The sequence below is a fragment of the Phyllobates terribilis genome, unplaced genomic scaffold (assembly GCF_046119375.1).
Source record: "Phyllobates terribilis strain yellow unplaced genomic scaffold, ASM4611937v1 Scaffold_11__3_contigs__length_659146591, whole genome shotgun sequence".
Lineage (NCBI taxonomy): Eukaryota > Metazoa > Chordata > Amphibia > Anura > Dendrobatidae > Phyllobates > Phyllobates terribilis.
The window spans coordinates 297,352,457-297,368,499 of NW_027362771.1; the positions used below are offsets into that span (position 1 = coordinate 297,352,457).

Below are 16,043 nucleotides of genomic sequence, written 5' to 3' on the forward strand. Positions count from 1 at the left end.
AGGTCTTTTGACCTCTATGTTCTATGTTGTTTGTTTGTCTTTTTACTGCTACAATTTCTGCTAGGAGGTGTCCATCTTTCTCCCAGTCCCTAGTTCTTGTAGGGATCCCTCCCTCACATCTATAGGTCTTCGTTCAGACTAGCTGAGGACTTTAGCGGGTCTGATCGCAGGATCAGGTTCCCCGTTACATCGTAGGGATCTAGCTTAGTTCTATTGTAGGGACAGATCTCCTGTCTTTCCTTAGTGCTTGTAGCAGATCATAACACAGACTCCTCCGGTGGGCCCTGGCTTCTCCATCAGGGGAGTTGAGAGTGCCAAGATGAGGAGCATGATGATGATGATAGAAGTTAGCGTCTGCTTTGTTTTCTTGGAATGAAAGCCCATGTATGTAGTAGCGACTAGGCCTGAGGTGGTCAGCTTTTTGACGCATATCCTACCTCCTCCGAGGATTGCTGGATGTTTTCCTGCTACTATCCCAGTTCTATGACTCCCGTTAAAACAAAGCTTCAGGTGATGAATGATGGATGAGGTGGTGGCAAAGGAGAAAGATCAGGAGGAACAGGGACCATTCACATCAATATCAGGCCAGTCAACCACACATGTCTTGTAGGATATGTTTCTGCACCAAAAGGAGCGGTTCGGCTACACAGTTAAAGGGCATGCAGTGAGTGCAATGACTAACAAAAATTTTGAGGCACTCCAATGCCCCTTGGAAGTGACATGGAGGTCAGAGGGCCTTAACTAAACATTTTTTTCCATTTATAGCAACTGGGTCTCCTATGCACTGTTGGCCTAAGCAGTGAATGGAAGGCTTTCCAAAAATTATGAGGAACTGCAATGCCCCTTGAAACAGACGTGGATTACAGCATACTAACAACCTTCTACCCATTATTGCCCCTGGGAAAAGTGGTGGAGGTCGCAGTAGCTTAACAAGACAGTTTTAATGCCCCTTGGAAGAGTGGTGGAGGTCACAGTAGCTTAAAAAGATGGTTTAAATGCCCCTTGGAAGAGACATGGAGGTCGCAGTGGAAAAAAAAGACAATATCAATGCCCCTGGGAAAAGTGGTGGAGGTCGCAGAAGCTTAACAAGATGGTTTTAATGCCCCTTGGAAGAGACGTGGTGGTTGCAGTAGCTTAACAAGACGGTTTTAATGCCCCTTGGAAGAATGGTGGAGGTCGCAGTGGCTTAACAAGACGGTTTTAATGCCCCTTGGAAGAGACGTGGAGGTTGCAGTAGCTTAACAAGACGGTTTTAATGCCCCTTGGAAGAATGGTGGAGGTCGCAGTAGCTTAACAAGACTGTTTTAATGCCCCTTGGAAGAGACGTGGAGGTCGCAGTAGCTTAACAAGACGGTTTTAATGCCCCTTGGAAGAGACGTGGAGGTTGCAGTAGCTTAACAAGACGGTTTTAATGCCCCTTGGAAGAGACGTGGAGGTTGCAATAGCTTAACAAGACGTTTTTAATGCCCCTTGGAAGAGCGGTGGAGGTCGCAGTAGCTTAACAAGAAGGTTTTAATGCCCCTTGGAAGAGTGGTGGAGGTCACAGTAGCTTAAAAAGACGGTTTAAATGCCCCTTGGAAGAGACGTGGAGGTCGCAGTGGAATAAAAAGACAATATCAATGCCCCTGGGAAAAGTGGTGGAGGTCGCAGTAGCTTAACAAGATGGTTTTAATGCCCCTTGGAAGAGATGTGGAGGTTGAAGTAGCTTAACAAGATGGTTTTAATGCCCCTTGGAAGAGACGTGGAGGTTGCAGTAGCTTAACAAGACGGTTTTAATGCCCCTTGGAAGAGACGTGGAGGTTGCAGTAGCTTAACAAGACGGTTTAAATGCCCCTTGGAAGAGCCATGCAGTATAGCATCTTAAAAACATTATTCCCATTATTGGGGAGTGGGTCTCCCATAGTCTTTGCCTATACCTTCCAAGCAAAAGCTGCCAAAAATTGGACAGAGGAACTTGCAATGCTGGCAACACGGACCACAGTCACCATGGTGGTATAGTGGTGGTGGAGGCTGAGGATAAGGAGAAGAGCAAAAAACAGCCGAAATGAGGAAATGTATACCCATGTGTGGGTGTGAAGCGGTGCATGGGAATACACCTCCCGAAATAACACAGTGGATTTGACTTTATGTTACTCTGCTGTCATTTGGTGGTGATGAGAAGTCTGGCCCAATTCAGCCCTTGTTCATTTTCATAAGGGTCAGCATTGTCAGCATTGTCAGTTGACAGTTGAGTGCGCTTATTTGTTATAATTCCCCCAGCGGCACTAAAAACACGCTCCGATAACACGTTAGTGGCAGGGCAGGCCAGGACCTCCAAGGTGTACAGAGCGAGTTCATTCCAAGTGTCCAGCTTGGATACCCAATAATTAAAAGGCACAGAGGAATCACGGAGGACGCTGGTACGGTCGGCAAGGTACTCCCTCACCATCTTTTGAAACTTTCCACTCCTTGTGAGAGTACCCCGCGCCTAAGGGCCTGTAAGCTGGGCGGGTCTCAGAAAACTGTACCAGAACGTTGACAGTGTTTCCCTGCCTCTGCTGGATTGGAATTGCGTCTCTCTCACCTGTACTTCTTGGTTGGGCAACGAACTGTGACCTCTGCCGCTAGCGTGTTCAGATGGGAATTTTTTTAACAGTTCTGAAACAAGGGCCCTCTGGTACTGCCCCATTTTTGTAGACCTCTCCACCTCAGGAATAAGAGAGTGAAAGTTCTCCTTGTAGCGGGGGTCTAAAAGTGTCACCAACCAGTAATGACTGTCACCCAACATTTTGACAACGCGAGGGTCACGGTTAAGGCAGCGTAACATAAAGTCAGCCATGCGTGCCAGACTGGTAACGGGCAAGACTTCCGTGTTCTCACCAAGATGACGACTTACCATGCTCTCCTCCTCCTCCCTGTCCTCAGGCCACCCAAGCTAAACCGACGGTATGACAGTTGTACAGGTACTACCGTCTAGAGCGCATGATACCAGCTCCTGTTCTTCCTCCTCCTCCTCTCCCTCATTGTCCCCCCATGCACGTTGGGATGAGATGAGGCTGGGCTGTGTGTAATCGCCCGCTACGGCTTCTTAATCCATCTTATAATACTCTGGCTGCAATGCCTCCTCTTTAATTCTCTGCAGAGAGTGTTGCAAAAGACAGACAAGTGGGATGCTGACGCTAATGATGGCGTCATCGCCACACACCATCTTGGTGAACTCCTCAAAGTTTGTCAGGATGGTACATATGTCAGACATCCAAGTCCACTCCTGAGGTCTTATGTGTGGAGTTTGACCTGAATATCGATGGCCTTGTTGCAGCTGGTACTCCACAACTGCTCTCTTCTGCTCACAAATACTTTGCAACATGTGGAGGGTAGAGTTCCAACATGTGGGGACATCACACACCAGTCGGTGTGCCGGAAGCTGCAAACGCTTCTGCAACAAAGCAAGGGCGGCGGAAGCTGTAGCCGACTTGCGAAAATGAGCTGACAGGCGGCGTACTTTGACGAGCAGATCTGGCAACTGGGGTTACAATTTAAGAAACCGCTGAACCACAAGGTTAAGCACATGAGCCAGGCATGGTACGTGTGTGATCTCGCCTCGCCTCAGAGCCGCCACCAGGTTACGGCCATTCTCACACATGACCATGCCTGGATGTAGGTTCAGCCACAGATCTGCCTACTCTTTCACAGCTGTCTACAACTCACAAGCAGTGTGAGGTTTATCACCTAAGCTTATGAGTTTCAGCACAGCCTGTTGCCGCTTGGCTGAGGCAGTACTGCAGTGCTTCCAGCTTGTAACTGATGTGGTGATATCTGAGATGGAGGCTGAACATGAGGAGGCAGAGGAGAATGATGTGCAGGAGCTGTACACTGTGGGGGCAACTCTGACTGACATAGGGCCCGCAATCCTCAGTGTGGGGAGGATGTGTTCCGTCCCAAGGTCCGACTGGGTCCCGGCTTCCACTATGTTTACCCAGTGTGCCATCAGGGAGATGTACCGTCCCTGGCCATAAGCACTTGTCCACGTGTCCATGGTCAGGTGGACTCTCCCAGTAACTGCGTTGTTGAGGGCACGGCAGATGTTTTGGGACACGTGCTTGTGTAGTGCGGGGATGGCACACCGGGCAAAATAGTGTCAGCTGGGGACTGAGTACTGAGGGACGGCCACCGCCATAAGGTTGCGGAAGGATTCCGTCTCCACCAGCCTAAAAGGCAGCATTTCCAACGCAAGCAGTCATGAAATGTGCGAATTTAGGACTGTGGTCTGTGGGGCGTTGGCTGCGAATTTGCGCTTTCATTCAAAGCTCTGGGATATGGACAATTTAATGCTGCGGTGGGTCGTGGACGTTGATGCTGTTTGTTGAGAAACTGCCATAACAAGTGAAGACTGAGAGGAGGGGGCATCTTTGCATGCAGTATGGACAGGGGATTGCCTTGCACGCACAACAGGGGGTTCTATCACACGCACAACAGAGGAAGAAACAGTGGTGACACCCGCTGACACTGGTCGTGGACCCAGGGGTTCACCCCACAAAGTCGGGTGCTTTGCTGCCATGTGCCTGATCATGCTAGTGGTAGTCAGGCCGGTAGTTTTGTCACCCCTGCTGATACTGGCATGGCAGGTGGTACAAATGGCCTTTTTGGCGTTATCAGCAGAGTCTTTAAAAAAATTCCAGACTCTGGAAGACCTACCGGTTGTACTGGCAACATCCCTCGTGTTGGTGTTACGCGGAATTGTTGCCCGCCTTCTGTGTGTGGCCACCACACTGCTTCTTCCTGCCTGTTGGGGTACTCTGCCTCCCTCCCCCTGTGTGATGCTGGCCTCGCTCTGCGTGTCCTCCTGCCGCGTTGGGTCAGTTACTAGATCATCCACCACCTCCTCCTCTTCCACTTGCGCACCACGATCCTCTTCCTCACTTCTTGGCAATTTTGTCTCGTCATCATTCATCTCTTGTAACAAATTGCCAGCGTCGACTTCCTGTGGCCGTGGCTGTTCAAATATTTGGCCATCGCTGCATGGGATCTCTTCTTCCTCCACTTCAAGCGGAGCAGGCGAGGGGCACAAATATGGAAATGGACCAGTGAACAGCTCTTCAGAGTGTCCAAGTGTGGGATCAGTTGCTGTCTGATGACACTCGGCATGGTGGGAGGAAGGAGCATCAGGGTGAGGAGGAGTATGCGGTCGAGACTCACGGCTACTAAAACTTGACCGTGTGGAAGACAGACCGGAGGTGGTGGTGCCCAGGTAACTGGAAGTATTATCTGCTATCCAATTAATAACCTGTTCACACTGATCAGTTCGCAATACTGGTGTTGTAGTGTGCTTCCCAAGTAATTCTGTCAAGAAGTGGGAGCGAGAAGCTGTGGCTGTTGGTTGTGGCACATTTTCACCTTGGCCACGGCCCCGTCCTCTACACGCACCATCACCAGAGCGTCACGTTCCACGTCCCTTGCCACGCGCCTTGCCCATTGTAAATGAAGTAAAATAGCTTACACTCGCACTATCAATGGAAAAAGGGTAATAGAAAGGAGATTAGAACCGTGGAAGAGGAAAACCACAGTTCTCTTTGTCTGGCCTACACCAGAATCTTTTAAACAGATATATTTCTGACTGAACAGGCCAAAAGCTGTAAAACAGGCCAAAAGCTGAATAATACAGAGATTTGAACTGTGGAATTGCAAAACCACAGTTCTAATTTACTGGCATATACCAAACTTTTTTAAATAGACATATTTGTGTCTGAACAGTCAGCGACACACTCAAACAGTATTTTTTATGTAAAAAAGACCCAAAAGTGGATAATACAGAGATTTGACCCGTGGAAATACAAAACCACAGTTATAGTAATGTGGCCTACACCAGACACTTTTAAACAGATATATTGGTGTTTGACCAGTCAGGGAGACACTATTACAGTTTTTTTTCATGGCAAAAAAAGCCAAAAACAGGATAATACAGAGATTTGACCAGTGGAACTGCAAAAACCACAGTTCTATTTTTGTGGCCTACACCAGACTCTTTTAAACAGATATATTGGTGTCTGAACAGTCACAGACACACTAAATTTTTTTTTTTGGGGGGGGGGGGGAGGGGATACCAAAAGGTTAATAAGATGCTTATTTGGACAGTCTGACTGAGGAAAAATAAATAAATACAGGATTTAGATGAAAAAAAAAAAAATTTTTCCTGGCCCCTGAGACCGGGGTGATAAGTCTAGCAATTTGACCAACAGGAGCACACAGGACTGTAATGCAGCATTTGCTGGTATAACCACTGCGTCTCCTATACAGTCTGCCTGCCTGCCTGCCTGATATCTGGGATGGATATTAGTCCTGAGAAGGACTGTTTGTTTGATTTGGCCGGCTTTAGAGACCCTACACTAACTATTTTGCACTATATATCTCTCCCTAACTCAGCAGCACTGACCCTACACTGGCTGATCCGGAGCAACTGTGTCCAAGATGGCGGCGCCCGGTTTTTTAAATACTCGAGGTGACGCTGTGCGGCCATCCAATCACTGTAATGCCCACAAACAACATGGCTGCGGCATTGCAGTGACTGGCTGGCAATCCCTGCATGTTCATTGGCTGTGTAAAGAGCGCCAAACGTGCAGGGCGGAGACCCGAGCTCCCGCCCGAGTAACCCGGAAATGCTCGGTGCTCGCCGAACATCCCGAGTAGCGTGATGTTTGGGCGAGTAACGAGCAGTGTCGAGCATGCTCACTCAACACTAGTGTTTATAGTTATTTATTTGATAGAGTGTTTTGCTGTGTGAAACCCCTATGGTCGATTATTGTATGCCGGTCCTCCCATAGGCTTTGAAAAGGCCGTCCCTGGGTTACAGGATGTCGGCCCAGAAGGGGGAACTATACAATAGATAGGGATTCAGCTGCACTACACTGCTTAGACACCAGAGAGTTAGGACAAGCGTTACATCATTAGCTGGGAGGAGTTACAGCATTAGAGCAGTTTTGTAGAAAATCATTTCCTGGTTACAGACAGTCTAGGAGGGGAGAGTGAGGAGTGAGGAACTTTAGGCAGTGTACGCCTGCCATTAGGAGAGGCCTGTGCCAGGCCACTAAATTCCTGGGTTCAAGACCCGAGTGCACAAAATCGGGGTAGGTTCTGTTCCCATACACAGAGAGAGACGGAGTGTGGAGGACGACTGAGCAGATAGGAAAGCAGACTCCAACAGCGATATCAGCAATGAAGAAGCGTTTACTAGTGCAAGGTATCTGAACAAAATGAGGACACATTTGAGACAGAATGTGGACGCTGGTAATGTTCTAGGCTCATGGCCTGTGAGGTGCTCAGTGCGAGGCCTCTGTTTCTCTAGAGAGGAGTCAGCCTGGTCTCAGAAATGTGGAAGATGTTGAGTCTCAGGAAGGGACGAGAACAGACATTGGAAAGGCACATTCCTAAGGGGTCTTCACTAACCAAAGAACTTGTCTTGATCTGTATTCTGCAGCCATGTATGGAAGAATTGCACAGTAAAATTGAGTCTGTTAACCTGGATCTATGATCTCCTGTCTTGCTTGTGGTTGGTCCTGGTCCAAGGGACGGCATAACAGTGAGTACAGCAAATCCTCCATTGCAGAACACACTCTTACCATTGCTCCCTTCTACATCTTCAAGCCGCGCGCCTGTGTCAGGGAGAAAGTGCTGGTCAGGAAGCAGAGGATGGATGGATTCCTGCAGCTCCACTGCCATTTAAAGCGACGCTGCAGGGATCACTCCCCCTCCCTGCCTGCCGCTTATGATGAGGGCAATCTGGCCATGGGCCCCTCTAAGCCTCGGGCACTGAGAAACATGCCAGATTTCCCTCACTATTATCCGTCCTGCAAGGGCCCCCCTGCACCTCAGGGCCCCAGTGCATGGGCTCCCCCGGTATGTCCGCCCCACACCACTGAACAAATGAACAAACATGTTGAAGATACTTAAAGGAATACTCCCACTTTCCACATGATATGCCATAAATGTGTGATAGATGCAGGTATCATCTTAAATGCCCACACCTATTACCAGAGTGGGGGTCACCCAAACCTCATCCAGCCTGGTGCTTGGCTGTTTTTATAAGGCCTCTTTCACATCTCAGTGTGTCCGGTACATGTGGTGACAGTTTTCACACGTACTGAAGACACTGACACAGGTAGACGCATTCAAATGAATGGGTCTGTGCACATGTCAGTGTACTTCCACGGACCGTGGGTCCGTGGGCAAAACACGCTGACACATCCGTTTTTTACCCAATTTACAGGCCGCAAAATGTCCCACACTGATGAAACACGGATGACATCCGTGTGACACGTACCAGCACCTGGGAATCAGCGGTACAGTTAGCGCTGTTCCCGAGTTCGGGTGCTGAAGCAATCACTCATCATTGTCCCCTGCTGACACTGCGATCACCGCTAGTAAGGGATAATGTTGAGAGTTGTATTCTGCTGCCGATGTCTTCAAAAGCTGTAAAAATAAGAATAAAATAAAAAAATACTTATACTCACCTGTCTTGAAGCGACCGCACACGCCAAGGAGCCAGGGAGAAGAATGACTCGCTTACAACTCATTCAATTCCTGTCCCTTACTACTTTGTTAAGCCTCCTTCACGTGTACATGTTTATGATACCCATTTTTTTTATGGATACCACATTTAGCCATTATAACTAGTGTTGAGCGAGTATGTCTCACTAACCCTTTCGGTGAGCATGCTCGCCGAGTATTTTATCGTGCTCGGCATTTCTTTTACTGTCGCCGCGGCTGCAAGTGTCACGGCTGTTAGACAGCTGTGACACATGCAGGGATTGGTGCTATGCACATGTCTGTTTTTTCACAGCAGCAAGGAAGACAAGGGCCAATACAAGTCTAGGGTCCATTAAAAACACGTATAGCACATGGATGGCATCTGTGTGCTGTACGTGTTTAACAAAATGGTAAAGTATAGGAGAAGCTTTGTAATTTACTTATTTCTTTATTCATACCGGAAAAACACTGATGACACCTGGATGCCACACTGATGGAAAATATTGATGACACCGGTACCAGTTTTTCAAGTATGTGTTTTATAAGTGGTATGTAAAAGTTTGGGCACTCCTAGCCAAAATGACTGTTATTGTGATCAGTTAAGAAAGTTGAAGATTAAATGATCTCTAAAAGGCCTAAAGTTAAAGATTACACATTTCCTTTGTATTTTAGACAAAAAAATATATATATTGTAATTTTGTACACTTTAAAAATTACTAAAAGGAAAATGGGCCGATGCAAAAGATTGGGCACCCTTGGAGATTTGTGTGCTCAGATAATTTTGACCAAGGTTTCAGACCTTAATTAGCCTGTTAGGGTTATGGCTTGTTCACTATCATCTTTAGGAAAGGCCAGGTGTTGCAAATTTCCCAGCTTTATAAAAACACAGCTTCCTCTAACCTTGTGCAAAAAAACAGCGGCCATGGGTTCTTCTGAGCAGCTGCCTAGCACTCTGAAAATGAAAATGGTGGAGGCCCACAAAGCAGGAGAAGGCTATAAGAAGCTAGCAAAGCGTTTTCAAGTTGCACTTTCCTCAGTTGGAAATGTAATTAAGAAATGGCAGTTAACAGGAACAGTGGAGGACAAGATAAGGTCTGGAAGACGAAGCAAAATTTCAGTGAGAGCTGCATGTAGGATTGGTAGAGAGGCAAATCAGAACCCCCGCTTGAGTTAAAAAGACCTTCAAAAAGATTTAGCAGACTCTGGAGTTGTGGTTCATTGTTCTACTGTTTAGAGACACCTCCACAAATATGGCCTTCATGGAAGAGTCATCAGAAGAAAATCTCTCCTGCATCCTCACCATAAAATTCAGCATCAGAAGTATGCAAAAGAATATCTAAACAAGTCTGATGCATTTTGGAAACAAGTCCTGTGGACCGATGAGGTTAAAATAGAACTCTTTGGCCACAATGATGAAAATGTATGGTATGTGTGGAGAAAAAAGGGCACAGAATTTCAGGAAAAGAACATCTCGCCAACCAATAAGCATGGGGGTGGATCAATCATTCTTTGGGGTTGTGTTGCAGCCAATGGCACTGGGAGCATTTCATGGGTAGAGGGAAGAATGGATTCATTAAAATTTTAACAAATTCTTGATGCAAACATAACACCATCTGTAAAACAGCTGAAGTTGAAAAGAGGATGGATTCTACAATTGGATAATGATCCTAAACACATGTCAAAATCCACAATAGACTACCTCAAAAGGCGCAAGCTGAAGGTTTTACAATGGCCCTCACAGTCCCCTGATCTGAACATCATTGAAAATTTGTGGCTAGACCTCAAAATAGCAGTGTATGCAAGACGACCCAGGAATCTCATAGAACTGGAAGAATTTTCCAAGGAAGAATGGATGAAAATCCCTCAAACAAGAATTGAAAGACTCTTGACTGGCTACAAATTGCGTTTACAAACAGTGATACTTTCAAAAGGGGGTGCTACTAGGGACTAACCATGCAGGGTGCCCGAACTTTTGCATCGGCCCATTTTCCTTTATGTAATTTTTAAAATGTAAAAAATTACAATTTTTTTTTTGCCTAAAATATAAAGGAAATGTGTCATCTTTAACTTTAGGCCTTTTAGAGTTTATTTTATCTTCAACTTGCTTAACCTTCTTGCTTAGTCGATCAGCACTCATTAATGGACCAAAATCAGCCCATCTGAATGCACTTTTTTACTATAACTTCATCATGTAATCTGTACAAATAGTAAGTAATTCATTAGTCATTGCTGTAAACATCAGACGTGTTCAAATCTAGGAGGAGTTACAGAACAATCCTCTACTCACTGAAGTTTGTTTTTATTTTGGGGGGTATCTGTTTGATCACTGTTTCTTTTCATGTTGCACTATTCTTAGTTGAGAGCCGGAAACATATGGCAAGGTTATAAAAGGCTTTTGTAAGCCGAAGTTGCATGTAAATATTTTTGTTTTTGTGGTATGGCATTTTCATGCATTTCACAAATCTGACAACGCATAATAGCTTTATCAAGAAATAAAAATATAGTGGGTTTTAACTACTCATGAATGGAAAAAGAAAACAAAAATTAATTTAGTAAAAACTTTAACCCCTTCACGCCGTGGCCCTTTTCCATTTTTCCGTTTTTTTTGCTCCTCTTCTTTCCAGAGCCATAACTTTTTTATTTTTTTGTCAATATGGCCATGCGAGGGCTTGTTTTTTGTGGGATGAGTTGTACTAAAAATTCCAAGTGTGGTAAAATTGCAAAAAAAGTGCAATTCCACATTTTTTGTTTTTATACCATGTTCACTAAATGCTAAAACTGATCTGCCATTATGATTCTCCCGGTCATTACAAGTTCACAGCTACCAAACATGTATAGGTTCTTTTTTATTTAAGTAGTGAAAAAAAAATGAAAGTTTGTTAAAAAAAACAAAAAAAAGTCACCATTTTCCGACAACCACAGTGTCTCCATTTTTCGAGACCTAAGGCTGGATGAGGGCTAATTTTTTGCGCTCTGAGCTCACGTTCCTATTGATACCATTCTGGCATAGATGCAATGTTTTGATCACTCTTATTGCATTTTATTGCAATGTTGCGGCAACCAAAAAAACTTAATTCTGGTGTTTTGATTTTTTTTTCTCATTACACCGTTTACCGATCGGATTAATTATTTTTCTATATTGATAGATCGGCGATTCTGAATGCGGTGATGCCAAATATGTGTATGTTTGATTTTTTTTATTTTGAATGGGACGAAATTTGAACTTATGTTTTTTTAATTTTTTAAATATTTTTTTACATTTTTATTTTTCAGTTGCTTCAATAGTCTCCATGGGAGACTAGATGTTTCAATTATTCAATTGCCTGTGCTACACACAGCAGGGCTTCAGCTTGGCTGTGTGTAGCAAAAATTCTCACTTGCTCATAGCATCCTGGCAATGACAACCGCAGGGGTCTCCTGCAGACCCCGGGTTCTCATGCCAACCCATTGGCGACCCACGGTTACATGACACGGGCGCCGATGGGCGAGATTAGTGACGCCCTCCCGGCTGTTAGGGACACATGACAGCTGATCAGATACAGCTCTCAGAATATGGCGACGAAAATAACTACGTTTTATAAAAAAAGCATTTTAATTGTGTGATAACAGCAAAAGCTAAAAAAAAAGCCATATAAATCTGGTATCGCTGTAATCGGAATAAATCCACGTTATAACTTTTACCGCATGGTGAACTGCGCAAAAATAAAAATAAGAACTATTCTGGGACTGCTGTTTATTTCTTCATTCTGCCTCCAAAAAAATCGGAATAAGGCTTGGCTCACGTTTGCATACCAGGATTGGAGATGAGGAGGCCATGCATACCAGGATTGGGGATGAGGGGTCCATGCATACCAGGATTGGGGATGAGGGGTCCATGCATACCAGTATTGGGGGTGAGGAGACCAAGCATACCAGGATTGGAGAAGAGGGGGCCATGCATACCAGGAATGGGGATGAGGGGGCCATGAATACCAGGATTGGGGATGAGGGGTCCATGCATACTAGGATTGGAGAAGAGGGGGCCATGCATACCAGGAATGGGGATGAGGGGGCCATGCATACCAGGATTGGGGATGAGGGGTCCATGCATACCAAGATTGGGGATGAGGGGGGCATGCATACCGGAAATAGGGATGAGGGGACGATGCATACCAGGAAAGGGGATGAGGGGGCCATGTATACCAGGATTGGGAGTGAGGGGACAAAGCATACCAGGAATGGGGATGAGGGGGCCATGCATACCAGGATTGGGGATGAGGGGTCCATGCATACCAGGATTGGGGATGAGGGGTCCATGCATACCAGGATTGGGGATAAGGAGGCCATGCATACCAGTATTGGGGGTGAGGGGACCAAGCATACCAGGATTGGAGAAGAGGGGGCCATGCATACCAGGAATGGAGATGAGGGGGCCATGCATACCAGGATTGGGGATGAGGGGTCCATGCATACCAGGATTGGGGATGAGGGGGGCATGCATACCGGAAATAGGGATGAGGGGACGATGCATACCAGGAATGGGGATGAGGGGGCCATGCATACCAGAAATGGAGATGAGGGGGCCATGCATACCAGAAATGGGGATGAGGGGGCCAAGCATACTAGGAATGGGGATGAGGGGACCAAGCATACCTGAAATGGGGATGAGGGGGCCATGCATACCAGGAATGGGGATGAGGGGGCCAAGCACACTAGGATTGGGACATGTGAACACTGCCTTACAGACACAAAAAGCAAGATGTCGTATAGTGATGCTACATAGAGATGAGAAAGTTCTGGCGCCTCTGACTGTGAATGAAGAAACAAAAAATTATCCACAGGTCCCAACTAGAGATGAGCAGGATGCCATGGGTGATCAAAAGTCACCGGGAACGCTGGAACATTAGAGATTCACGGCCTCCTGTCCAGCCGCCAGGTAACACTGACCTGGATGCTGGACCAGAGATACAGGAATCCATCCGCTCATCTCTAGTCCCAACTGTCCTGGATACATCGGACAGTCCTGGATTTGGGTCTGCACCCTGCAGTCTCGGGCGTCTGCTGAATGCCCCTCATTACCAGCACCTCTCTGACAACTCCTCCTGCCAGGGGAGAAAGAAATGGTAAATGTGCGTGGATTGTGAGTGGCCAGGGTTATGGCCAAAAATTGTCGCTATGCACGCCGCATTATCTGTCCCTTTTTCTCTTCTTTAAAAGTTGGGAGGTATGTAACTGACAGGTATGGGAAATAACCATTTGATATTCAGTGGGAGGTGATTGACAGGTTGTGGCTGTATGAAGTAACACAGTCCTTATTGTGGACAATTTAAAGTGAAATGGGGCCTGAGATAGAAGATTACACTATTGCTGTATTTGTTTTCTTGGTTCATTTTGTTTAGTTACATTGAGTGTTTTGAAAGAACCCGGATTCTGTACCTCATCTAAATTAGGCAAACATTAAAAGCCTGGAAACTGAATATGTGTGTGTTAGTTCTCACTCACGCGAGTGTATAACTTGGATGAGTGCTCTTCAATGTGTTTTTTTCTCATTCCGTATCAGATTACACGCACCCATACAAGTCTATGAGTGCGAGTAAAACATCGGACTGCACTTGGACGTCATCCGTGTGCAGTCCGATTTGCGCAGACTCAGACAATGAAAAAGATGGAGAAATTAAGTTTTCCATCTTCACACATGTGCTCTGATTTTCTCATGCAAGAGAATCGGATCACCCTAAGCTGAGACTCTGCTTAAATTCATAGCAGAGTTTGAGCAGACTGTCATCAGGGCCGCCATCAGGACATTACTGCCCATACAGCTTTATGGGGTCCGGTGAAAAAGGAGATGGAAAAAGGGATGGCCCAGCCAGCCCCGCAGACAGCCTGCCCGGGCCCTCCCTCTCTCTCTGCTTCTACTCACTGGGCCCCGGGAAGCACAGTTCAGATCATCATATACATCCACGCACAGCCACCCGCACCCAGCGGCCCGAAATATGCGCTATACCTTTAAACCGCCACCGGGTGTGGAGTACATCATGGTCTTGATGCAGTAACTACGCCGGTCACGTGATACGCACGCTGCACGCTCACTTTCATTTTGGAGCAGGGCAGGGACGTCGGACCGCGGTGCGATCTGGTGGACTGGGGCCCGGGGAGCAGGAGTCAGGACAGCCAGTGGTGGCAGAGTGTGAGGGGAGCGTGAGGCCCTGTGAGGGGGGTGAGAGGCCCTGTGAGGGGGGCGTGAGGCCCTATGAGGGGGGGGGGTGAGGCCCAGTGAGGGGGGGTGTGAGGCCCTGTGAGGGGGGTGAGAGGCCCTGTGAGGGGGGGTGAGAGGCCCTGTGGGGGGGTGAGAGGTCATGCGAATGGGTAAGGGGGTGCGAGGTCCTGTGAGGGGGTACCACGCCCTGTGAGACCCTGGGATAGGGCTGCCTTGCCCTGCAAGGGGGCTGCCTGGCTCTGCGAGGGAGCTGCCCGGCCCTAAAATGGGGCTGCCTGGCCCTGCGAGGGGGCTGCAAGGCCCTGTGAGGAGGCTGCCACGCCCTGTAGACAAGGACAACCAAGAGTAGTCAACGATTGCGTTTCAAGAAGGTGCCAACCGGAAGGTAGGAACATGAATGGTTGACAAATAGGGTGTCCCCCCCCCTTTTTTTTTTTACTCTTAATTACTATATTTTTTGTTACATTTTCACAGCTTGAGTTATGTTCTGGGGTGTATTTATATTCTAGAATTTATTGATTTTCAACCACTTCATGACCGGAGCATTTTGCATTTTCGTTTTTTGCTCTCCTTCTTCCCAGAGCCATAACTTTTTATTTTTCTGTCAATATGGCCATGTGAGGGCTTATTTTTTGTGGGAAAAGTTTTACTTTTGAACGACACCATTGGTTTTACCATATCTTGTACTGGAAAAAAAAATCCAAGTGTGGTAAAATTGCAAAAAAGTGCAATTTCACAGTTCTTTAATTTCAGTATCTTTGTTGTTTTTTTTTTTGTTTTTTTTATCACGTTCACTAAATACTGAAGCTGACTTGCCATTATTATTCTCCAGGTCATTATGAGTTCGTAGACACCAAATATGCATAAGTTATTTTATTTATTTAAGTGGTGAAAAAAAATTCAAAGTTTGGTTAAAAAAAAAAAAAAGCGCCATTTTCCGAGACCTGTAGCATCTCCATTTTTTATGATCTGGGGCCGGGTGAGGGCTTATTTTGACTGTGGAAGGTTCGAGGGGTGGAGGCGGAGCTGGGGTGGAGGCGGAGCTGGAGTGGAGAATGGGCGGAGTCTCAAGGGGGCCTCAAAATTTTAGCAGTATGGGGCCCCGAAATTCCTAGTGGCAGCCCTGAGTGTCATTATCATAATCAATCCGATTCTCTCGCAGAGAGAATATACGATCGTGTGACCCTGGTCTTAGAGTGAGAAAGGGGGTGAACGTAATTCACCGTGGGCACTAACATAAAATATGCAATCCAACCAGATTTCAGATCCCAGAGCTGACTTATCTAGTATTCTTTCATTGCTGTGTAGACATAGTAGGGACGTCTCCTTTCTTAGTGGAATATCTTAT

General features: G+C 46.5%; 1 long non-coding RNA gene across 1 annotated transcript in view; it reads left to right on the forward strand.

The window, feature by feature from the left end:
* Window positions 1-6,984: 6,984 nt before the first annotated feature.
* LOC141165102 (uncharacterized) overlaps window positions 6,985-16,043 on the forward strand; it is a 76,769-nt gene continuing 67,710 nt past the window's right edge. Inside the window, exon 1 of the long non-coding RNA XR_012251058.1 lies at window positions 6,985-7,552. This is a non-coding gene — a long non-coding RNA (uncharacterized lncRNA). The remainder of the gene's footprint in view (window positions 7,553-16,043) is intronic.